The sequence below is a fragment of the Rhodnius prolixus genome, unplaced genomic scaffold (genome assembly GCF_049639745.1).
Source record: "Rhodnius prolixus isolate KJV_2025 unplaced genomic scaffold, Rpr scaffold_16, whole genome shotgun sequence".
NCBI lineage: Eukaryota > Metazoa > Arthropoda > Insecta > Hemiptera > Reduviidae > Rhodnius > Rhodnius prolixus.
In genome coordinates, this window is record NW_027411616.1 from 2312344 (window position 1) to 2338523 (window position 26180).

General features: G+C 34.7%; 1 protein-coding gene across 8 annotated transcripts in view; it reads left to right on the plus strand.

Moving 5' to 3' along the window:
* Sox102F (transcription factor Sox102F) overlaps positions 1–26180 on the plus strand; it is a 411141-nt gene that overhangs the window by 53593 nt on the left and 331368 nt on the right. For 5 of the 8 annotated variants that reach the window (XM_074134517.1, XM_074134527.1, XM_074134518.1 and 2 more), the window contains exon 2: positions 20808–20844. The exons of the other annotated variants lie outside the window; for them this stretch is intronic. The gene's annotated coding sequence lies outside the window, so the exon portion shown is untranslated. The remainder of the gene's footprint in view (positions 1–20807; positions 20845–26180) is intronic. 8 annotated transcript variants of the gene reach the window in all.

Below are 26180 nucleotides of genomic sequence, written 5' to 3' on the forward strand. Positions count from 1 at the left end.
GACAGGAATATGTAAGATAAGGGCCACTTGTGGTCGTAGTTCCAGGGGGGCGTAACTGAAGGGCATTAATCACCTAGAAGTTCATGAGCCCCATTACAAAAATATAAATTAGTATTTATGTACTATAAATTAGTGTGACATGCACACATATACAGGGTGACCAAAGCTATATGCTCCACCCACTTTTTTTCTAAACAGAAAACACGTATTTGATCATTTTTAGTCTAGTTTATTTGCAGTGATTGACCCATTTTTTTCCAAATGGAACGTTATATTTTTTTGAAATATTGTTATAGTATTTGAGCTCCTAAAAAACACAGATAAATTTTTTTTTAAATCGGTTAGGCTTTTCAAAAGTTATGGTAATTTAAAATATGAAAACCAAATTTAGCTGTTCAAACTGGGCACCATCAACGGATAGGCAAGCCAAAACTATGGACTCCCACGCTCTGTTTGCAGCAGCACTTATGGTGGCGAAGTCAAGATCTAGGCAGGCTAGAGTTATTCGACGTTCAGGATGCTTTTTCTACAAACGTTTGGTGTGAAGTTTTAGGAAATAAACTAATCGGCCCATACTTCTACAGCGAGAACTTAACTGGTGCAAGGTATCTAAATTTTTTTAAGAGACATTTTACTAGTTCTGCTTGAAGATGTTCCTCTTCAACGTCGGCTAGATATGTATTTTCAACAAGATGGTTGCCCGGCACATAATGCGAGAGTTGTTCGAGGTTACCTGGACAGAAATTTCCATGAAAAGTGCTTAGGAACTCATTGTCCAATCCAGTGGTCACCTCGATCTCCGGACTTAACCCCAATGGATTATTTTTTGTGGGGATATCTAAAAAATAAAGTGTACAATAACCTTAATCCCGAGGCTTCTGTCGAAGATCTGGAACGTCGAATAACTCTAGCCTGCCAAGATCTTGACTGCCACCATAAGTGCTGCTACAAACAGAGCGTGGGAGTCCAGAGCTTCGGCTTGCCTATCCGTTGATGGTGCCCAGTTTGAACAGCTTTTTTAAAAAAATTAAGGTAATGTTGACATTAAACTGAAATTTGTTTTCCATATCTTAAATAACCATAACTTTTGAAAAACCTAACCGATTTAAAAAAAAATTATTTGTTTTTCTTTAGGAGCTCAAGTACTATCAAAATATGCAAAGAAAAATATAACGTTCCATTCGAAAAAAAAAGTTGGATGCTGTATCTCGAGATATTGGGGTTTAAAAAAATAGGTCAATCACTGAAAATAAACTAGACTAAAAATGATTAAATGCGTGTTTTCTATTTCTTCGAAATTTCCCGCCGTTTAGAAAAAAAGTGGGTGGAGCATATAATTGTGGTTACCCTGTATATAATTATATAATATAAGAATTTTAATGTTATTGTGATTTAAAAAGACAACTTTAGAACGTTTTATTATAAATTTAAAAACTTCGCATCAAACTAACACTACGTTGCCTGAAAAAGTAACTTGCTTGAGAACAAATACTTTCTAAGTGAAATAAATGATTTCAGTTTTTCCATGGTTAGTTTTGCAATTAATACTTTACTTAATCTATCTCTGACTCCACACGATGTATAATAGTTAGTCTATAAGTAGTTATGAGAATACTATACTATTGTATATAAGTAATATCTTGGTGGATTTATCGACTAGAGTCGGTTTTGGCAAATCATGACTCCGGTCTGCACTACAATGGACTACGGAAATTATAAGTCCATCTATACTTATTTATAGGATCATTATCAGTAATATAATGAAAATCCAAGCACGAATCCCACATTTGCCTTCTTGATTGAAAGATGTATAGAAACAAACTTTGCAAAGATCATATAAGTTCTACTTCTAATTTCTTTTGTTTTCAAGTAATTATTCTGCTTATCAGTTCAATCATTAGTTGAGTTACAATCACCATCTGATGTCCAACTTGTTCGTACTGCAATTTTAAACTCCCACTTAGTTATCTACTTCGAATTTTTATTTCAATACAAGTGAGCCAGGCTGTATAATTTGGCCAGTCGAGAAATAGTCTGCTGCAGAATAAGAAGTGGCGTTTCTAGTACCTTTTTGGCTCTAATTGTACTAATGTCGGGATTATCCGAAGAAATACTTATATCTACAATGATCATGGCAACTTGTGCAGCAGAAGACAGAAAATGAGGATTAGATCGGCAGCAAAACGAAGCGAATTTCCCCACACAAAGTTAATGGATTAAAGTATGTTGCCGTAGATTGCTTTCGAGGAAGTTTCGGGAATGGTTTGACCATTCCTGCTCACACTTGGTATGACTGCATCTACTGCTGAACAAGTTGCAGAACATATCTGTGTAGACCCTTATATGTGGTTCTTAGTCACCATCTTATGTTCCACTCACAGGCATTCTGCCACTCATTTGGTACTGCTCATGTGGGATGAGATCCTCACTTCTCTGTACTATCCCTGTCACTCCTCCCACAGGCCAAGTGTACCAATGATCTCAACTAGGAAGATATAACCCTCGAAGAATCACGCAGCTCCCTTAGCCCCTACTCTCCTCAAATAACTCTTCGATGGCCAGGCTCATCAAGCGACTAATGCTAACTGTATAGCGCTTCTAGTAACCCTCTTTCTTGTTTATCTCTTTTCAGCAGCGGAAATTATTTTTGTGCTCCAACTTACGCTCAATTCTAACATAAACTCCTCTAAATACATTAGAACAGTCTCCTTTACTTCTACCCTGATAAATTTACCGCTCAAAAAATTATTTAAAAAATGGACATGTGCGGCAAGTGTGTACAAAGTTAGCAAATCCGGAATGAACTCCAATTTCCTCTACTCCGATTTTTTAGAGGAGCACATCGATTTCAGGGCCATTGGCGCCTTTTACATCAATTATTACGATTCAGCTTGTATGTTCCTGTCGAAAATTTTATATAATACTGTCAGTGAGGAGTGATCTATGAATTGGTTCGGTCTGCCTCACTGACCTCAAGCTCAGGCAACAATCACACACTCATTTTTAAAAAACTTTTTGCATGTTCTGACAGTCTAACAAGGAGAATTTCGGTGGAAAAACTGAAAATCAGAAATATGGATGACGGAGATACGAGAGGTAAATGAAGTGAGCAAAGCTCCTGAGAGGGCTTCTAGTTGGTTGGCGTACAGCGCCCTTTTGCGGAACTAACCGCGACCTACCTCAAGGTCAGCTGCACTAACTTAATTACCACAACTGCTGTAATCTCTAAACAAGCCTGCCAACCTAGAGAACTGGCTGCGATTAGCACTTCGCCATTATTCAACTCAGTGTTTCCACTCACTCATAGCTAGTAAGGGCAATCTTTACCAATTCACCAAACTGGGAATCTGGAGTGAACACTCACACGACTTTCTCCTACTGCTATTCTCAAGGTTCTAACTCATTAATATTCTCCAAACTGGGAATCTGGAGTGAACACTCTCACGACTTTCTCTTACTGCTATTCTCAAGGTTATAACTCATTAATATTCTCCAAACTGGGAATCTGAAGTGAACACTCCCATGACTTTCTCTTACTGCTATTCTCAAGGTTCTAACTCATTAATATTCTCCAAACTGGGAATCTGGAGTGAACACTCTCACGACTTTCTCTTACTGCTATTCTCATGGTTCTAACTCATTAATATACTCCAAACTGGGAATCTGGAGTGAACACTCCCATGATTTTCTCTTACTGCTATTCTCAAGGTTCTAACTCATTAATATTCTCCAAACTGGGAATCTGGAGTGAACACTCTCACGACTTTCTCTTAATACTATTCTTAAGGTTCTAACTCATTAATATTCTCCAAACTGGGAATCTGGAGTGAACACTCTCACGACTATCTCTTACTGCTATTCATCGGGTCAAGTCCAGTTCTCCCATGTTTTCTCCTTAAATTCATTTTTGCTGAAACTTTATTCTACGTGTATAGTTGTAGAAAATTTGATATGCGAGGTCGAGTTATTTTTTCAAGAGAACGTGTGCTTTAAAATAAGTGTTATTGCATGCACAATTAAATCCAGGTAATTGTGCATTTGAAAACTGTAGACGAGCTAAATGTAAGGAAGCAAAAATTTTGAAGTCTATGATCGCAAGCGTTAGATCGAAATTCAAGGGACTGGATTGGAATATATTTCTTGTTATAGAATTGAGGAAGAGGAAAGAGGAGCTAGGTGTAAACAAAGCGTGGACAAGTTAGGAGCTGTTTATAAGAGGACAAGGTGGCAAGGAGGGGGATGTGAAGTATTCTGTGTAAGTGGGCAATAGATTAGAGAGGCTGTGTCAGCTAGCCGGGCTATTGTTGCCTGATTTATGCCCTCCTATTGTTATTGTCCAGATCATTTTCGATAAACAACTACACATAGCTTTCTAAACAGCACATTGTCCGATTTCACTTCTATCTGCACTCTTCGCGCCCAACACACTTTCAAAGCTCCTGCACCTAACTAACCTCACAATGCACATGGCAAAAATTTCTAAACAATACAATATTTATCTTTCAAAACAAAAAACAAATTATTCTAATCCATTATCTAAATGTTTGGAAATTGCAAAAACATGACACTTTCTTTAATCACTACTGCTGGAACAGGTATGTGTTTCGAAATAAATTGTTTTTAAAGTACGACTTAAATCAACTGTGAACACCACATGTCTTTCTCTTGCCCCAATTTACAGATTAAAACTTAAGATTTGAACTAAAGTTAACTTAGATACTAACACATGTTCATTAGTTAGCTGAACGTCACGGCTCCTGTACAATCCACAAACCATTATACCCACTGTCGAGTACTGGGACGGATAAGCCCTACATTAACCAAAGCATCAAGAGTTCGTTTGAGGGTTGCTTAAACCCAAGGACTTACAGCGCACATTAACCACCTCTGCAAGAGTTATGTGCATACTGTTTGCGTTTACGATAGGTGTTGTTCATGGTAGGCTGGAATATCCATAGGTACGCCAAGTTCCTGAAAAAGTGGCCAGTCCACTTCCTTTCCAGGACGATAAACTGACAGATACGTCAAAATTTAGTTTAAATTATCCTAGATAATTGCAAAACCAGACGAAAGTACAATTGAATTGATTCCTGAAGACAAGTGTACTTTACAGTTAGTGTACAGTGTAGGTACAGAGCTTAAGGTAGAGAGATGTAAGAATTGACAGATGACGTCATTAGTAACATTGAAATCTGGCGTTCTTTAAAGTGTGGCAGGCAAAAAACTAAGAGGCTATACTGTTACATTATCAAACTTTAAATTTTCAAATAGTCAGAATGTGGTTCTGAAGGCTGTGAGCAGTGACGCAAGGTCCTCCATGCAGGTGAGGAACACTCAAAGTTCGGTCTTCCTCTAAGTTCCTTATTGCTGCCACAGTGTTTCCTCACTACAGTGATTCTAATTAAAGAATTTTCTAAGAACTAAAAGTGTTCATCACATTAATATGGCTAGTAGGGATTGCTTACATAAGTTTCTGACTAAAATTTATGAATGGCTCTAAATGTGAGGTAACGATTGCTTCGGCTTCCTTCCATTTTCGCTTTCTTCTCCCTTACCAATCGCGACTCTCAGATCTCTGTACTCTCCGAACATAGTTTTCCTGAGGAATGGTTTAAATAAAATATTGTAAGTTAATGTTAGAGCAGTTAGTAAAAAAGTGCAAAAAAAGCGTTTTCCACCCACTTCCGAAATACATTGACTTAAAGCACGATTTACTTTAAATATGATATTTTAGCATTGCTTTTATGTCCTTAGATGTTTGTTGGTACAGAACAGTAAATTGTTCGGATGGGCACTTCAGTGGGCAGCTGAAGATTGCAGATCATGAGAATCCCCAAAGCATCAGTTTTCAGGGATAACTTTCCAGTGTATGATTTGTATGATGTTAAAGAAAAAGAAAGCAACAACTATATCTGCCTTTATGTGCAATTCAGAGCTCCATAATTTTGAGATGTGTCGTGAAACCACCATTTCCTGCTAGGAATGCAATTATTCAGCTGGAGTCTGACAGATGCGTGTGAAACAGCTACGTTTTGCATTTTGATTGCATCAACTTTTCAATCAATGCGAAAAATATCAGAATACCAAGTTGGAAACGTTTACAGGTTCAAATTTTTACCGAAATGGCGGTCTGTATAAGAAGCTTTTCGATGGACAATTATACCGGAAAGATAATTATGACTACCATACCTCAACAGCCTTGAAGGATGAAGGCGTGAATGACCATTGTAATCGATGTGCCAAAAAGTAATTATTGTACTGTCGACCACCTGGGGAGCTGCACGAAGGTTTCGGATCTTAGGCTTGAAATAGAATTTAGGTCATGATGGGAATGGCAGCGATCCAGCAAGCACTGGTAGGAGAGTTTTAGAGAAGTCAATGAGGATGCGGAGTTTTTAAGAAGAAATAAAATTATAAAAGCTTTAGTTATAAGTGAAGGACGAATCTGCTAAGACAGACACCACTTTCTTTTGCTCTAGTTATTGCTATTACAGATACCTAAATAACTTTAATTTCAAAATTAGACTTCATCGCAATACTTACCCTTAAGATCAAATCAAGCTATCTAGAAAAAGTCTATTCAGGAACAAAAACACTTTCTTGAATCGACAGATTTGTCTTTCATCGGTTAAGAACGTAATTATGTAAATTAAGATTTATTCCAGTCATAGAAGAATCTTTGAAATCTGCCATAAAAGGAAGCTCTCGTTAAATACCACCTGCACTAAACGCGTAGAGCCCTTCTCAACTTAGTGGCCAAATAAATATTAGCTGATTAATAACGTGAATTAAATTTTTTGAGTCTTTAAGTTTTTAGTTAATTACTAATTAATATTCCTTTTTTTAATTATAAACATTATTTCTTTGCTTTAAAGCTTCTAAGAAATTCTATTGCGATCTTGGCCAATTTCGGTAATTCTTTTTTCAACTGAAGTACTCGCTCTGAGGTCTGTCTCTAGGTGAGTAAATATTGATCAGAGTTTAGGGGGGTGCGCCAAAATCTCAGAAATGAAAACTCCAAGAGTACGAACGTTTTGTTCACAATCCATGCACAGTTTTGCGAGATTTTGTCCATTGCAATGATTTGCATTTACAAGGCTTTGAGGCGCTGTATGTGGCTCCCGATTTCGTCGTCGGTTTGTTCATTTGGCATTGGAGCTGTATTTTGGACATTTTAACCAATGTTTACCGATCTTTATTCTAATAAAAACTTTGTATTTCGATTTCATCTCTTTCAGGTTAAATGCAAAATAACAAGCAAACAAATTAGCGCCAAAAACCAGTTAGAGCCTCCAAAAACTTGTTAATGTTAGCTAAACTTTAACTTTAAGTGCTCTATTTTAATTTTTTAATGATTTAAGGCGCGTTAACATCTGGGGTTATTGGCGCCCGGTGCTTTTTTCAGTGCACTGCCAGCCTTCGGACAGTGTTCCCTCGTTACTGAAAACACCGTTCACTTTGGAAGTTTCTAGGAAGAGAAAATTTAAGGGCCCAACATTCGAACTCGGTATCTCCACGTGGGAATCCAATACGCTAACCGCTTAGCTAATCCCTTTCCTTTCAGAGTAATGATTTTCTCAAAAATAGCTTCAACAATTTTCAAGCAGATTTACTGTTTTCTCCAATTAAATGACTCATTTTTATTCGAAGCATCTTCTCAGAAAAATTTATTTTCAAAGGGTCCTGGGCGAACAGTAACTGTTGTTACCCCCTTCTTAAGTATGTCGCCAATGTAATGGTCAGTTTCATCACCAAATGTACAATATTAAGCATTAATAGAATTCCAAATTGAAAGAAAACTGGTTAACGGTAGAATTCCAAAATAGGTTTTTGAATATTTTAAAATTTTCTCAGTAAAGGCCACAGTTCATTGATTTTTTAAAAAATCGGTCGGTCTATTGCAAGTATTAGAACTCCTATATAATGTATTTCATATTGTTCAGAAATTTGATGTGACTTGTGAGCGTTAAATGTAATTTTAAAATAGCCTTCTGAATTGGTGGCTTCTGGGCAATAAGCATTATAAGCAAGCATGTACTTCCTCAAGGGTAATTTATGGCTAAATAGCTACCTAAGCAAATTCAATCAAACTTTCAACTTTGCGAATTTTAATATTGTAAAATACATAGTACATAGCATACTAGAGTGTACTATAGTTTTTGTACAGCATTAATTAAATAGAAATAATTTAAAAAGTTCATATTAAAGAAAGTTTTATATGTATTTAACTTATACGAGTATGATAGATTTTGGATGTGCATTTAGTGATACTGCAGTGCTAAGTGCAGAGCTGAGAGGGCTGTTCAAGTGCCACTCTCCTCCCTTTTCAGATGCAAATCCGCGCGCTGTAAAACTCCTTTCTATGCATTGTTGGCGGTTGTTAGCGCTGACAGACGTAGGACATTTGTACGACAAGACTTTAGGCCCCGAACAAGCGCACCTTAGTGGACAATGTGTGCGCGATTAGCAGGAGATACCTTAGTCTCTCCTCTTCTATACTGCCACATTAAACACATACATACGTCTATCTGTGTGAGAGAGAGTGATGAAGGATGAAGAATGTGGAAGGCGCGTGGGAACATCCAATTATCCTTGTTCTGAAAGCAAAAGAGTCTTTCTATCATAATGTGTAATCTTTTCAAGTGATTTCTTGCCCGACCAGATCTGCCTCTCCGACGTCTTCAGAATCTGTATGGCGCGCTCATCGCCCATTAGACTCCCTAAATACCACTTACACGCTCATGTCTTAAGTGCCGTTGCAGGCGAATCGATAATTTGTGAGGAATAGCTTCAGCTATCCCATCTCAGCTGTACATGTATCAACAGTGCAAATAACTGTCTTTTTATAAAAGCTACGTGTAACAGATTTTGGATTCGTTGCTGCTGCCTCTTACAAAGGTAACCACTTATAGTCATGCTCACTTTCAATGCCAAAATTTTACCTCAAGTACATTTTATCAGCACTTCTGAATAAATCTAGTATCGGTTACTACTATACATTTTCGAGGTTCTAACTAACTTGTATTTTTTCAGACTGAATTTTTTGTAGATTTAATTGTTCCGTCCTCAAAATGTAAGAATACCAAATTTCATAGAAAAATTAGACGAATAAAAGATATAGATTGCATCATGTACAGCATACAGAGGTTTGAGAAAATCCAAAAGCAGTGGCACTTCTGGCTGTGGAATTTTCTTCGATTCGCAATTTCACTAGACAGGACCGTACAGTATACTGAAAGCCTGCACTGGTACCGTTCGTCCAAGTGTTCGTCATCTAATTTCGCTGAGAAAATGTTTGGAAGAAACGTTAGATCGCCACGAAGTTCTGAGGAAGTCGTTTGATCTACTTACGATGGAGTCTCAAAGAAGTGCAAATACATTCGGCAAGGTGATCGCCTGGTGCAGCCCAATCGCAGTGAACTACTAAGAAAACATCCTGTATTATTCAATCCTGATTTTCCATTTATTTTATTATTTTCTGTTCATTATTTTTGGTGACTGATTCATAGTTTCAATAGGATGAAAAAATAAATGCCGTTTTCAGTCATGATATATTTATTCTGCCGAGCTTTCGACCTAGGGACTAGGTCATCTTCAGGGCTAGTTTACATAGTAATATTTTACATTACAGGGTTGGTGTGTCTTCGTCTTGTCTGTTCATGGACACCAACCCTGTAATGTAAAATATTACTATGTAAACTAGCCCTGAAAATGACCTAGTCCCTAGGTGGAAAGCTCGCCAGAATATGTTAAATGTATCACGACTGAAAACGGCATTTATTTTTTCCTCCTATTTATTATTTTCTCTAAGTAGGATCATTTCTGATGAAAAATTTTGCAGGCGTCAAATCAAAACAAGAGCTAATGCTGCTTTCACTCGTTGAAATGTTGGCAGGCCTGATAAAGTAAAAATGTTCAGAAAAACCATTTATACATCTGTGGGAAATTGAACAGAAAGAGTGTGGACCCAGGCACCAGCTACCCGGTAGTGGTGCACTTACTCAATGGCAAAGTTTATTGTATTTCCCAAAACTAACAACACTTTCAGAATAGACGAAGAGCTGAAAAAGTGAACTAGCAGGGCCTAATGAAAAAGTTGATGCTTTGAAGCGACCAGCTTACTTTGATAGAGTAGTTTTAGCAAGTCCATGTCAGCCCAAAACCAGCTCTTGTCAACTGCGGCTAGCAGATTACTACTCCAACTTCTTTGCTCCTCATTTTCAAAGCGAATCATCACTTTATATGTATAAGTCACGTGTGAAGTCACTTACTCGTAACTCTCCTACAACCAACCCAACTGTAACTAATGATATTTTGGGAACATTTTCCAAATTAAAACTGTCCGGTAGGACAGTTGTATAATGGTTGATCGTCAAAAACTGCACGAAAAAGCGTCACGTTGAAAAACACCCAACTTTGACAATTTTTCTCTCATTTTCTAAAAAAGATAAAATTCCCAAATTTTCTTTATAATACACGGAAAATCCTCTTTTATATAAGTAATTTTTTCCTTATAACACAGATCTAATAGGTTTCTAGAAAAATGTTAGCAAAAACTGGAAAAAACGACATTTTCAGAAAATGTTCCTGTTCTTGTTCTTGTTGTTACCTTTTTTGTAAACAACGTAGAGCCCAAATGCGTGAACCGATTTTCATGTATGAACTGTCGTTCGATTCGAAATTTTATGTAGATGTGCCTTTTGGGGTTACGGCTTCCTTACGTAACATTAAAGCGACGATCTGTTCTTACACTTGTTATGGGGAAGTATAGAAATCGTTTCAAATTACCGACACGTGAACTGATTTCCATGAACGGTCATTCGAATCGAAATTTTGTACAGATTTGCAATTTGAAAGTAGACACTATGCCTCATAAGGAGGGGAGTTTGCCCCACCCAAATAAGGCCCTTTCTAAAACTATTATTACCAATATTTCTATAACGCTTAGTCCGATTTTGATAAAATTCAGCTCGAATAAGTGGTTAAAGCTCCTCTACGTTGCTGATGCTCTTGCACCTACTAAGAGGAAGTACTGCAATCGTTTAAATTATCAATGAGTGAACCGATTTAAATCAATGAATTGTCGTTCGATTAAAAAATCTTTGCCTCTTTGCCTTTTAGGGAGAAGTACTGCAATCGTAGTTTATTTTTCTTACTCCTCTTAAAAGGAAGTACTGAAATCGCAGTTTAATTTTCCTATTTACGTACAAATACCTTCCTATGTTATTCAAAACGCTTTTTCAAAAAAATTGTTATTGAGGATGGTTTGGGGGACCGCAAGTATAACCATTGTTTAAAAAGATCTCTCCAGTGGTTGTTACGGTTCCGACTTAACACCTTATCAGATTATAATGATAGAATTGTTTATTCCAAATTTTAAAAAAATCTGTAAAGCAGATATGTAACTTTGTAAAATAGACAAAAAGGAAAATCTATCCAAAAGGAACAAAAATCTCCTTAACAAAAACTTGCAGTTTAAAAAGTTAAGTATAAGGGTTGATTAAACGCCAAAAGGTACACAAATCAGCGAGTACCCAACATTTCATTAATTCTTCATTAATATTTTAGTAATTCTACTGCATTAATTTTCATTAATAAGTTATTTTTTAGAATTCATTAGATGTCACAGACCCTTATGCTGGCCACTTCATTTATAATATTTTTTTGTTATAATTATGATAAATCACATATATGTACATGCATGTTAAAGTAGAAAAAGACAAAGTTAGAGTAGGCTACTGTCTTTAATTCGTCTTACCGAAATATTCGTGAGCACAAGTAGATTATTCAACAACAATTATTCATTTCTCAATTGTAATTTAATTTAGTCCCCCTAATTTTACTTATAGTAAAATACTGGAATAATTAGCTGTCCTAAAAATATGCATATCTTATTTACTTTATATTACATATATACAACATTGTGGGATGAATACCTAGATTGAGAATGTAATTGAAGAAAACTATATTATTTGCGATAAAGCTAGATTAATTATTACCTATTATTATAAACGTTTGACTACTTCATAAAATAACAATTACTTTAATCGAAGAATGAACTTAAACCGACGAAGTTTTGAATTTTTTAGCCTCATAATTTTTTTTTATTTTTTTTTAACGTTTTTCTTTTTAACCTGTAATTAATAGTTTGATTGTTATATATAAAATAGATATTACAGTCAATCTACAGTGCTACTTGAACAAATATTTTGTAGACGAAAATGGCCAGCATGAGGGTCTGTGACATCTAATGAATTCTTAAAAATAACTTATTAATGAAAATTAATGCTGTAGAATTACTTAACTATCAATGAAGTATTAATGAAATGTTGGGTACTCGCTGATATGTGTACCTTTTGGCGTTTAATCAACCCTTATACTTAACATTTTAAACTGCAAGTTTTTGTTAAGTAAAAGAATAATATTCTGCATTTTTACTTTAAGATTTCAAAATTAATTCGCCTATTTAGTTGTACAATCTCTGATGTGAACACTGTCACTACTGTTTCCGGCAACCTACTCACTACTGGCAACACAGTACAACGAACTGTAATGGCACTCAAGAGAGTGACCACCCTTGCTTTCAGTTCAGCCCTTAATTAAAATCCTATAAAAAATGTTTTAAAACTGTCCGGTAGGACAGTTGTATAACGGTTGCTCGTCAAAAACTGCACGAAAAGGCGTAACGTTGAAAAACACCCAAATTTGACAATTTTTTCTCTTTTTCTATATAAGTTAAAATTCCCAAATTTTCTTTAAAATATAGGGCAAATCCTCCTTATAACTGTAATTTTTTTGCAACGACATAGATTAAACAGATTTCGAGAAATACTTTGCTGAAAATGAGCAAAAACAGCTTTTTCAGGAAATGGTCTTGTTCTTCTTATTGTTCTTCTTCTTGTTACCTTTTTTGTAAACAACGTAGCGCCTAAACGCGCTAACCGATTTTCATGAATGAGGTGTCATTCGTTTCGGAATTTTATATAGATGTGCCTTTTGGGGGTCTCGACGCTGCACATTGAATGTGAGAGGAGTTAGCTCCATGTATGTGAGGCCCCCCTAAAATTATTATTACTAATAACTGTAAATCTTAGTTCGATTTTGATAAAATTTGGCGGGTGAAAGAGGTAGGGTTCCCCTACGTAACGTTAAAGCGACGTTCTGCTCTTACACCTATTAACGGGAAGTTTTGCAATCATTTAAAAGATCGTTTCGTGAACCTATTTTCTTCAATAAAGTGTTATTTGGTTCAAAAAGTGAAGTAGATTTGCATTTTTTATAGGTTTCGACGCTGTTTATCTTTAGTAGACGATTTGTTCCACGCTGGTCAGGCCCTCTCTAAAACTAGTATTGCTAATCTTTCTACAACGCTTAATCCGATTTTGCTAATATTTAGCACGAAGAAGTGGTAAAAGCTTCCCTACGTGACTCTAAAGTGCCATCATGCTCTTACACCTACTAAGAGGAAGTTCTGCAATCGTTCAAATTATCGACTTTAATGAATGAATTGTCATTAAATTTGAAATTTTAGATACGTTAGATACGGTTTTTTAGAGTCTTGTTGGTATAACTTGTGTGAGTTTTTTTTCATCCTAGATCTTCCAACTAATTATTCCCGATACCCATATATTTAAAACAAGTACCCAAAAGGTACACAAATCAGCAAGTACCCAACATTTCATTCATACTTCTAGAATCATAATGTTTAGAATGTATTAGGTGTCACAGACCCTTATGCTGGCCATTTTCGTGCATAAAATATTTGTTCAATTAATTTCGATTGTAATAGGAGGTATTAGACTATTAATGTACAGGTTTAAACAAAAAAAGGTAATGAAAAATATAATTGTTTTGACGTTAAAATAAAAAATGCATATACCAACGTACATACCGATTTTATTTTGTTTTTGTTTTTGACATCTGATTTAAGTGAAAGTTTAGCGCAGCAGAAGGAAGTAAAACTCGTCGGTTTAAGTTCATTGTTCAAATAAACTGATTTGTACTTTACTTTATGCAGTAGTTAAGCATTAATAATAATATGTAATCCTTAACAAAAACTTACAGTTTAAAATGTTAAGTATAAGGGTTGATTAAACGCCAAAAGGTACACAAATCAGCGAGTACCCAACATTTCATTAATACCTCATTAATATTTAAGTAATTCTACTGCATTAATTTTCATTAATAAGTTATTTTTTAGATTTTATTAGATAACACAGACCCTTATGCTGGCCATTTTCGTCTACAAAATATATGTTCAAGTAGCACTGTAGATTGACTGTAATATCTAGTTATTTATAATAATCAAACTATTAATTACAGGTTAAAAAGAAAAACGTTATAAAAAATAAAATAAAAATATGAGGCTAAAAAATTCAAAACCTTGTTTAAAAAAATGCTTACACCAACAAACATCAATGATTTTGTTTATTTTATTTATTTATTTTTATTTCTTAAATAAAAATCGTCGGTTTAAGTTCATTCTTTGATTAAAGTAATTGTTATTTTATGAAGTAGTCAAACGTTTATAATAATAGGTAATAATTATCTGGCTTTATCGCAAATAATATAGTTTTCTTCAATTACATTCTCCATCTAGGTGTTCTTCCCACAATGTTGTATATATGTAATATAAAGTAAATAAGATATGCATATATTTAGGACAGCTAATTATTCCAGTATTTTACTATAAGTAAAATTAGGGGGACTAAATTAAATTACAATAGAGAAATGAATAATTATTGTTTAATAATCTACTTGTTATTAACTGTGTGTTAATTGTGCTCACGAATATTTCGGTAAGACGAATTCAAGACAGTAGCCTACTCTAACTTTGTCTTTTTCTACTTTAACATGCATGTACGTATATGTGATTTATCATAATTATAACAAAAAAATAATATAAATGAAGTGGCCAGCATAAGGGTCTGTGATATCTAATAAAATCTAAAAAATAACTTATTAATGAAAATTAATGCAGTAGAATTACTTAAATATTAATGAGGTATTAATGAAATGTTGGGTACTCGCTGATTTGTGTACCTTTTGGCGTTTAATCAACCCTTATACTTAACATTTTAAACTGTAAGTTTTTGTTAAGGAGATTTTTGTACCTTTTGGATAGATTTTCCTTTTTGTCTATTTTACAAAGTTACATATCTGCTTTACAGATTTTTTTAAAATTTGGAATAAGCAATTCTATCATTATAACCTGATAAGGTGTTAACTACCACTGGAGAGATCTTTTTAAAAAATGATTGTAGTTGCGGCTCCCAAACCATCCTCAATAACAATTTTTTTGAGAAAGCGTTTTGAATAACATAGGAAGGTATTTGTACGTAAATAGCAAAATTAAACTGCGATTTCAGTACTTCCTTTTAAGAGGAGTAAGAAAAATAAACTAGGATTGCAGTACTTCTCCCTAAAAAGGCAAAGAGGCAAAGATTTTTTAATCGAACAATTCATTGATTTAAATCGGTTCACTCATTGATAATTTAAACGATTGCAGTACTTCCTCTTAGTAGGAGCAAGAGAATCAGCAACGTAGAGGAGCTTTAACCACTTATTCGAGCTGAATTTTATCAAAATCGGACTAAGCGTTATAGAAATATTGGTAATAATAGTTTTAGAAAGGGCCTTATTTGGGTGGGGCAAACTCCCCTCCTTATGAGGCACGGTGCCGAGACTTTTAAAGTGTAAATCTGTAAAAAATTTCGATTCGAATGACACTTCATTCATAAAAATCGGTTCACGTGTCGATAATTTGAAACGATTGCTATACTTCCCCTTAACAAGTGTAAGAGCTGATCGCCGCTTTAATGTTACGTAGGGGAGCCCTAACCCTATCATCCTAACAAATTTTATCAAAATCGGGCCAAGATTTACAGAGTAATTAGTAATAATAATTTTGGAGGGGGCCTTACATAAAGGGGGCTAACTCCTCTCCCATTCGATGTACAGCGTCGGGACCCCCAAAAGGCACATCTACATAAAATATTGAATCGAATGACACCTCATTCATGAAAATCGGTTCACGCGTTTTGGCGCTACGTTGTTTACAAAAAAGGTAACAACAAGAACAACAAGAACAACAAGAACAACAACAACAAGAAGAACAAGAACAAGAACATTTTTTGAAAAAGCCGTTTTTGCTCATTTTCGGCAACTTTTTTCTCGAAACCTATTAGATCTGGGTGGTTGCAAAAAAATTACAGTTATAAAGGAGGGTTTGGAGTAAGATTTAAAGAAAATTTGGGAATTTTATCTTTTATAGAAAAAGAGAAAAAAATTGTCAAAGTTGGGTGTTTTTCAACGTTACGCTTTTTCGTGCAGTTTTTGATGGTCAACCCTTATACAACTGTCCTACCGGACAGTTTTAATTAATAATTAATCTAGCTTGTTAATACTAAATGTTAACTTAACAAAAACTTACAGTTTAAAATGTTAAGTATAAGGGTTGATTAAACGCCAAAAGGTACTTACACAAATGTACCTTTTGGCGTTTAATCAACCCTTATACTTAACTTTTAAAACTGTAAGTTTTTGTTAAGGAGATTGTATAAAAGTTATAGATCCACATAAGAGCAATTAGCTCCCCAAGAGTAAAGGAAATAGCATTTACCGTTTTAAAGGAAATTCTAAGATACTGCAAAATAGATTGACGAAGGTGGAACTTCCAATCTCGACCAATCTTGACGGAAACCTATTGGCGTATAAGCAAAATAACAAATTTGATATTTTAAGAAGCCTACCTCACTTACAGTCAATGGACTGTAATAGTCCTTCCTGTCAGTTTAGTTTCCGTCCAAAACACTCGACTACTGCCCAGTTAGCCATAGGGACAGATTCAATAGAGCACTACTTTCATCTGAACCAGCGTACACGGCTTTGATAGATGTGCCACTGATTGTGTGGGCACAAAGGTCTTATCTATGAACTAATTGAGTATAACTTTCTGAGATATTTAATTTATTTTGTTAAAAGCTATGTATCTAACAGAAAATTCAGCGTCGCACTCGGCAGCACTGTTTCAGGTGTGATGTTGATTAAAGCTGGTGTCCCCCAAGGCTCAGTCCTGGGGCCTACACTTTTCAATATATTAAAACTGTCCGGTAGGACAGTTGTATAAGGATTGATCGTCAAAAAGTGCACGAAAAAGCGTAACGTTGAAAAACACCCAACTTTGACAATTTTTTTCTCTTTTTCTATAAAAGATAAAATTCCCTAATTTTCTTTAAAATATAGGGCAAACCCTCCTTTATAACTGAAATTTTTTTGCAACCCCCCAGACCTAATAGATTTCGAGAAAAAAGTTGCCGAAAATGAGCAAAAACGGCATTTTCAGAAATTGTTGTTGTTGTTGTTGTTCTTCTTCTTCTTGTTGTTGTTGTTGTTGTTACCTTTTTTGTAAACTACGTAGCGCATAAACGCGAGAACCGATTTTCATGAATGAGGTGACATTCGATTCGGAATTTTATGTAGATGTGCCTTTTGGGGGTCTCGACGCTGTACACCGAATTAGAGAGGAGTTAGCCCCCTTTATGTAAGGCCCCCTTCAAAATTATTATTACTAATTACTCTGTAAATCTTAGCCCGATTTTGATAAAATTTGGTAGGATGATAGAGTTAGGGCTCCCCTACGTAACATTAAAGCGGCGATCTGCTCTTACACTAGTTAAGGGGAAGTATAGCAATCGTTTCAAATTATCGACAAGTTAACTGATTTTCATGAATGAAGTGTCATTCGAATCGAAATTTTGTACAGATTTGCACTTTAAAAGTCTCGTCGCTACGCCTCATATGGAGGGGAGTTTGCCCCACCCAAGTAAGGCCGTTTCTAAAACTATTATTACCAATATTTCTATAACGCTTTGTCCGATTTTGATAAAATTTAGCACGAAGAAGTGATTAAAGCTCCTCTACATGGCTGTGAAGTGCCATCATGCTCTTACACCTACTAAGAGGAAGTACTGAAATCGTTAAAATTATCAATGGGTGAACCTATTTACATTAATGAATTGTCGTTCGATTCAAAATCTTTGCCTCTTTGCCTTTTAGGGAGAAGTACTGTAATCGCCCGTTTATTTTTCTTACTCCTCTTAAAAGGAAGGTCTGAAATCGCAGTTTAAATTTGCTTTTTACGTACAAATACCTTCCTATTTTATATAAAAAGGCTTTCTCAAAAAAATTGTTATTGAGGATGGTTTGGGGACCGCAACTATAATCATTCTTTAAAAAGATCTCTCCAGTGGTAGTTACGGTTCCTACTTAACACCTTATCAGGTTATAATGTTAGAATTGCTTATTCCAAATTTAAAAAAAACAGTAAAGCAGATATGTAACTTAGCAAAATAGACAAAAATGAAAATCTATCCAAACGGTACAAAAATCTCCTTAACAAAAACTTACAGTTTAAAAAGTTAAGTATAAGGGTTGATTAAACGCCAAAAGGTACACAAATCAGCAAGTACCCAACATTTCATTCAAGCTTAGTTGATATAATTTAAGTAATTTTGCTGCATTAACTTTTCCTTCACATTTTTTAGAATTTATTAGATGTCACAGAACCTTATGCTGGCCATTTTCATCTACAAAAAATTTGTTCAAGTAGCACTGTAGATTGACTGTAATATCTATTAATCTATAATAATCAAACTATTAATTACAGGTTAAAAAGAAAACGTTATAAAAAATAAAAAAAATTACGAGGCTACAAAATTTAAAAACTTTTTTAAAAAAATGCTTACACCAACATACATCAATGATTTCGATTATTTTATTTTTAATAAAAATCGTCTGTTTAAGTTCATTCTTCGATTAAAGTAATTGTTACTTTATGTAGTAGTCAAACGTTTATAATAATAGGTAATAATTATCTGGCTTTATCGCAAATAATATAGTTTTCTTCAATCACACTCTCAATGTAGCTGTTCTTCTCACAATGTTATATATATGTTATGTAATATAAAATAAATAAGTATTGCATACTTTTAGGACAGCTAATTATTCCAGTATTTTACTGTAAGTAAAATTAAATTACAATTGAGAAATGAATAATTGTTGAATAATCTACTTGTTATTAACTGTGTGTTATTTGTGCTCACGAATATTTCGGTTAGACGAATTCAAGTCTGAAATATTGTTTTAAATCCTCCGTGATTCAAATTTAAACAGTATCCGACTCTAACTTTGTCTTTTTCTACTTTAACATGCATGTATAAGATGTGACAACTTCAGAATAAAGGGCATATTAAAGATAAATCAGAAGAATAATAATTATTTGGAATAGAGTTAAAATAAATTACCTATTTAAAAACGAAGATATAATATACATTTTATCATAAGTATAACCAAATAATATTATGAACGAACAGGCCAGCATAAGGGTCTGTGACATCTAATAAATTCTAAAAAATGTGAAGGAAAAGTTAATGCAGCAAAATTACTTAAATTATATCAACTAAGCTTGAATGAAATGTTGGGTACTTGCTGATTTGTGTACCTTTTGGCGTTTAATCAACCCTTATACTTAACTTTTTAAACTGTAAGTTTTTGTTAAGTTTATAAACGATATAACCAAGCTGAAACTCAAATCCAGTTGGTCCCTTTTTGCTGACGATACTGCCTTCTTTCAGAACTGACCAAACATTTATCGGTAGCCATTGACAAATGTTTTAAATATTTCACAAAATGAAAAAAGACCAAACCATGCCAAAACGCCAGTTATATTGTTTACGCGTTGAAGGCCGGTAGTGAATAGTTCTAACATTAACGGTAACTCCCTTCCGTGAAGTAAGGAAGTTAAATACCTGGGGTTGGTGTTACACTAGAAACTAACTGCCACCAAACATATAAATACAGTTTGTAAAAAAGCAATAGGTATTATGTGCATCTAGTTCCTCACTTGAATGGCAACTCTAGCATCTACCATCTTAAACTAATCTGTTATCTTTACATCCGACCCCTACTCACATATGCAGACCCTTTGTGGTCTAATACTTGTCGCACCAACTATGAGAAGTCCAAAATAAGGCTAGTTGGGTCACACCCCCGGTGGACACCCGTAGACTACATGCTTGTAGCACTTGATGTTGCCAGCGTGTCCACATTTATATACAATGCTACGGAAAACTTTGTAACGTCCTGTACACATAGTCCCTACCCTCATATAAAAAGTATTGTAGATTATAACTTAATTTCCTTTAGTTATAAAAAATATAAGCACAAAAGGCAAAAGCATATGTTGCTTTAATAACTCCATATGGTTAAGGTTTTTTAATTTATTTTTCATCAGTAAGTAAAGTTGGACATATTTATCATTGTAAACAGTTAACTTATAGAGAAATGTAAATAAATTACAATTCATCAAATTTGAACCTGCTGCGATTACAGTTACGGTGGACACTATCGGTCAGATGGATAGACACGCGTGCAAATAAACGCACACCGGCTGAAATTTATAAGCTGAGGAAAACTCGTTCAGGAGATGGTGGCTGCTTAACTTTTCATCGTTCAAATACGTGCTGTTTTTGGCTGTCTACATTAATTGTATACTAAATTGTCTTCCCGGAAAGATCTGATCCAACTTCCTGCAAACATTCCAAAATCTATGCGTACATTTTTCGAATAATTATTACGTTAATGAGAATTTACTCTAAAATAAAACAGTGAAATTTATAAATCAGCTTTTATCTAGTAACCAATTCTAGGAATTTTCGTTTTCAAGAGCACATCTTGAGATGTTGCTATATCTTGTCAGTAATTCGCAGACCATCACCAAATTAAATGCAATACGTGTTCTGTTTCAGGAGATGGAAGCTAGTAATTTGGAAGAGCGGTTTAAAAGTAAGTTTCTTTCATTAATATGAGTAACTTGCTTCTAATAACCAGTAGCATTGTCCCTGGAAAGGCTGTAGTCGGGATGACCCTTTTACGCCAGTAAAACTTGCAATCTCTTCTGAATATCGGTCTATCTGTACTGATGTCCTGAAATATAGGAATATAAAAACATTTTGGGATATTTTCACTGTAGAGGAACTCTGTAGACGACATACGTAACATTTTTAAATTTCTCAATAGAAATACATGCCAATTTTGGAAATGTCGGGACAACAAGTCAGATTTAAATATTAACTCTAATTTATACAAAGCAAAAGTTAGGTTAACTTAATTTTATTTGCTGTACAAATAAATGATTTAAATCTCTATAATTCTATTTAAACAAATTAAACGAATTGAATTAACAATATTAGTATAAAATATAACAATGATCTGAGTTTAAACGCGAGATATTTATGCGGAGAGAAGGAAATACTTCTCGAACCCATAATCATGTGGAGGATTTTTGCTATTACGTATTCTTATAACTGAGGATTTGCCCTACATCTTGAAGGGAAATCGAGAATTTCATCTTTTACAGTGAAAGAGAAAAAATTGTCACATTTGGGTGTTTTTCAACGTTACACTTTTTCGTATGATAGATATAATTGGTTCTGGCGTGGATACGTGTTGGAATTAAAGGACTCGAAAATGTAGATAAGAATGTAAGTCTGGAGATACCGTATGGTAGTTGAGAAGACTAATTCAAAATGACCACAAAACTTGCAGTGATGAATAGTAGAGTAATACAATAGTATGAGTGAACACGAATTTGTCTTCAGTGACTATTTCAATTGTTAATCACACCGCTGTTGTAGATGCTTTCAAGCGCCGTGATGTAGAAACTCGAAAAGAGAGACGCCTCGAATAAAATTGAAGATTTTCACTTCATTGCATTTGCTCAAGATACTTGTTTTGGTCGAATCTTGACTTAAAATGTAAAGAGCGTTTTAAAACGTTCTGGACGACAGTTGAGCATGCTGAATTCCTATTGTATCCTGTACTAGCTGAGTTTCAAGGACCAAAACGCGTGAAAAACTAATTTAATTAACATATTGATACCATGATGATGGGCAGCTGGTGTCATCGACCATACAGTTTTGAAATCCGGTGAAACTTTCAGTGCAGAGGGGTGCTTTCAAGCAAAAATTGAATTAGTAGGAGTTGAAGTGCCCTCACAGCCATTTCTCATAAATCACCTTTCCTCGCATGTGGATACCTTTTTGCAGCAAGAAACTTCCTTGAATCTCGAGGACCGAATATTTATACAGTATACTCTTTTGATTTTGGGTTAAAAAAAAGTGGCCAAAAGTTGTTTTCCGATAGCAAGTTGCTCTTAGTAGTAGTAAGAGAAGTGAATTTACACTAACTGCGCGCTTTTTAAAATCATAAAATATAACTATAAACAATAATAAAGAGATATTTACCCAAGAGCAGATCAATGAAGAGTGAAAGAGTTAATTCAAAAAGGACAATTTGAGTAAATTAAGTATACAAAGAATAGGGATGTGAACGATGTAGAAAATATTAGCTTCAGTCGGTGGGGTCTTTGTCCTTCATACAGAATGATTGAAGATGGAATTATAGTGACAAACACAGTACAGAAGCGAGAGAACTGTAGGGTGGAGCGAGTCACGCAGATCGGGCGATGAAGAAAGTTGCAGCCAAAAGGTGGAGGTTAGTGTAGAGAAGAAAGGAACAGCCAAATTGAGTCAGTAGCAGTTTTTCGCTGTGGCCCTGTAATTCTAGCATTGTCGTGAACAATGATGGGTTGTTAAGGGTCTGGGCGAAGTGGATCAGGGTGCCTCGCTGGAAGATTGTAGGGTCTGCCAGCAGCAGGTCGCCCCTGCTCCGCCTCATTAATGACTGCATTACAGCTATGAAACAAACATTATTTTATATAAAGACATGGAGCTGCCATTCCTCTAAACTGGGTACATAATGTGCCTATTAAAAACTTAGCGTCATACGACCAATAAGTCCTAATCACTAGCGAGCAGCAAAAGTTGAAGCATTTATGTCTTTTATACTCCATCGTACTCTATACTATGTTTGCTAAACTTTTTCCAAGTATACTCCTCATTCACATCCATTCTTGATGCCTAATTATTTTCACTCGATATAAAAACCTTAGAATTGCTTTATAGTCTGCCTAAATAGTATACTTTGTTTTTAGCGATTTATAATCATGGGTTTCTAAGTAACTTTGTGCAATATACTAAGTTATTGCACTGGTACCGATGAGGGCCACAGCAAAGTAGACGCACATTCATGTCGCTTTTAAACATGGAGTACTTAATCATATTTACATGAATTTATTTAGTTTCATTCAGCTCATTTATTCCGTTAGTATTATACAAAAATTTGGGATTTTAAACAATAACCGCAAACAAATGTAAGTTACGTAGCCTAATCTTTATTGTTTTGTACCCTAATATTTAGTACTAAATTGTTTCCTAATAAATCAAGTGTTGGTTTGGTTATAAGAACATAAAATTTTCCAATTTGATTCATTAATACGTAAAACAAAACCAGTTTTATCTTGGTAACTATTGTTTACTTAAAAAAAAATGTAAAAGTAAAGTAATAGCCTATTTTTTCAGGCGGGGCTTAACGTCCATCTACCAATTAGATGTCGTGGACGGAGGCGACTAGCAAACATACTTTACTGTAAATTTCTTTTATTAACCATTAAATAAAATCCAAGCCTAGGCCGGGAATCGAACCCAGTACCACAATACATATTAGCTTTACAGGTCTCGCCTCTAGCCGCTCGGCTACCGTGGCGTCTCACTATTGTTAACTTTATTTCAGTTTGATTTTTTGTTTTTGTTTTTCTGGAATTCTCTTACTAGTAGGGAATTTCAAGGGAGATTGGTGACCGTTTCGAACTGGCCGTTTTATATACATACACTGCTGTCTTCAGCTGTCTTTCGTCTGTTAATTGTGAGTAGTTATATATACAGTAGAAGAGCTACCTTGCTAAGCATAGGCAGTAAACTGCTAGCTTTGGGGCATCGCCACTCCTCTAAAAGAAAAAGAAAAGTGAAAACAAAGTCTTGGATATAGTGAAATAATATTTTTAACTAAAAATAGAATTACAGTTTGCGTTAAAAAAATAAATAAAAATAAAGGTTGGGTTGTATGTCTGTATGCGTACTCATTCAGGAAGTAGGAGAATGCCTGGGGACGACACAATATGGAAACTAGATAGGTGTATTGGAGGAACACGAGTTTATGGCAAGAAGAACTATGAGTCAATCACAGAAAGTTGGAGCAGAAGTTACAACAGCGGGAAGTCATGCTACTCTTCCAGCTGCTTTAGGTGCAGTGGGACATTGGGAATGTTTAGCAACCCATTGTAGATGACGTACAATGATATTCGCCAGGTAATCGCTTCACAGAACCTTCATGTTTGAATTAGTAGAGAGGAACTGGATGCGCTATCCAAATTATGGCATTTTTGGTTATATTTATTCCATTTTGGAATAGTTGTCAATGAAATATAGTCGTAAAAAGTATAATAGTAATGCCATTTAATTTGGATATATTAATCATAGGGTGACAGCGTAAATTATTTGTAACGAATACAAAAGTAGTTATACATTGGGTACATGAAATCTCCCACTTACAAATCTATCTTTGTGACCTTTACGAGTACACCGACCCTGCCAAGTACGAAGATACAGGTATAGCACTAAGAGCGATAACAAGGCAGAACTAGAGCTAACAGGCAATCTCCATTGGGCTACGATTTTGTTATTGTAGTAGAGGAAAAATGGCGGTTCTGGCGCACCTGAATTGGGCAAGATCCACACTCCTCACAATCTGACCAGGTAATCATCGAGTTCAACGAAGTTGTAAGCCATACCCATCAGCACCATTCTATCCCCACCTACCATCGAATTTGACGAGGCTGAAATCCGCACCACCACAACAAAAAGAGGAATCGTATTAAAAAATAATAACAGCCTTATTTATTAAATATCATAGAAGAAAAATGACGTTACCACAAAAATTTGGATTTTGAAGTAAATTACCCATTTTCGAAGTGTACGAGACACCGAAATGTCACAGCAAATTTCATGTAGAAAGTTAAATAATCCATGTTTTCGATCGTAGTTTCGAAACTCATCCCAAATGAAAAATGTTTAAATCTCTCTTACTTCTTTTCGGATTTTAATGAAATCTATACCGAATCGTAGAGAATAGATAACTCTATAAACGGTATCAATAGCATTGCTCAAGTCTCAATAGTTATTGTGATATGGAAGGATATATTTTGTAGGTTTCCGCATTCGTTCAAAACTTCCAACTCCTATATGTCTTTTCGTATTTATCAGAATTCAATGAATATATCACGAAATGTAAAGAAACGTTTTCTGTACAGCTGGTATTAATCGCATTTTTCAACTAGTAATAGTAAATGAGGATATACAAGGTTAACGTAACATAAATTTTTAATGTTTTCGATCTCACTTTTCAAATTTCTACCAAATTCAAACGTTTATATCTCTTTCACTTCTTTGTGAACTTTAATGAAATCTAAACCGAATTGTAGAGAAGAGATAGCTCTATAAATGGAATTAATCACATTGTTCTAGTCTCACTGGTTATTGTGATATGAAAAGTTATATTTTGTAGGTTTCCGTATTCGTTCAAAATTTCCAACTAACGTTACCGCTAAAATTTGTTTTTTGAAGTAAATTACCCATTTTCGAAGTGTACAAAACACCGAAATGTCAAAGTAAATTTGTACAAAATTCAAACGTTTATATCACTCTTTCTTCATTTCGGATTTTAATGAAATCTTTACAGAATTGTAGAGTATAGATAACTTTAATAGATAACGTAGAGATGTAAGAGATGGAAATTTTGAACGAATACGGAAACCTTAAAAAAAAAAAACATCCATATCATGTTAACTATTGAGACTTGAGCAATGCTATTGATACCATTTATAGAGTTATCAATTCTCTACGATTCGGTAAAGTTTTCATTAAAATCCGAAAAGAAGGAAGAGAGATATAAACGTTTGAATTTGGGATGAATTTCAAAACAGAGATAGAATACATTGAAAATTTAACCTTCTATATCTCAATTACTATCACAGGTAGAATAATGCGATTTATACCAGCTATACAGAATACTTTTCTCTACATTTCGGTGAAGAATTCGAGGAAATCTGTTAAATACGAAAAGAGATATAAGACTTGGAAATTTTGAACGAATACGGAATCCTTCAAAATATAACGTTCTTTATCATATCAACTATTGAGACTAGAACAATGAGACAAATTTCA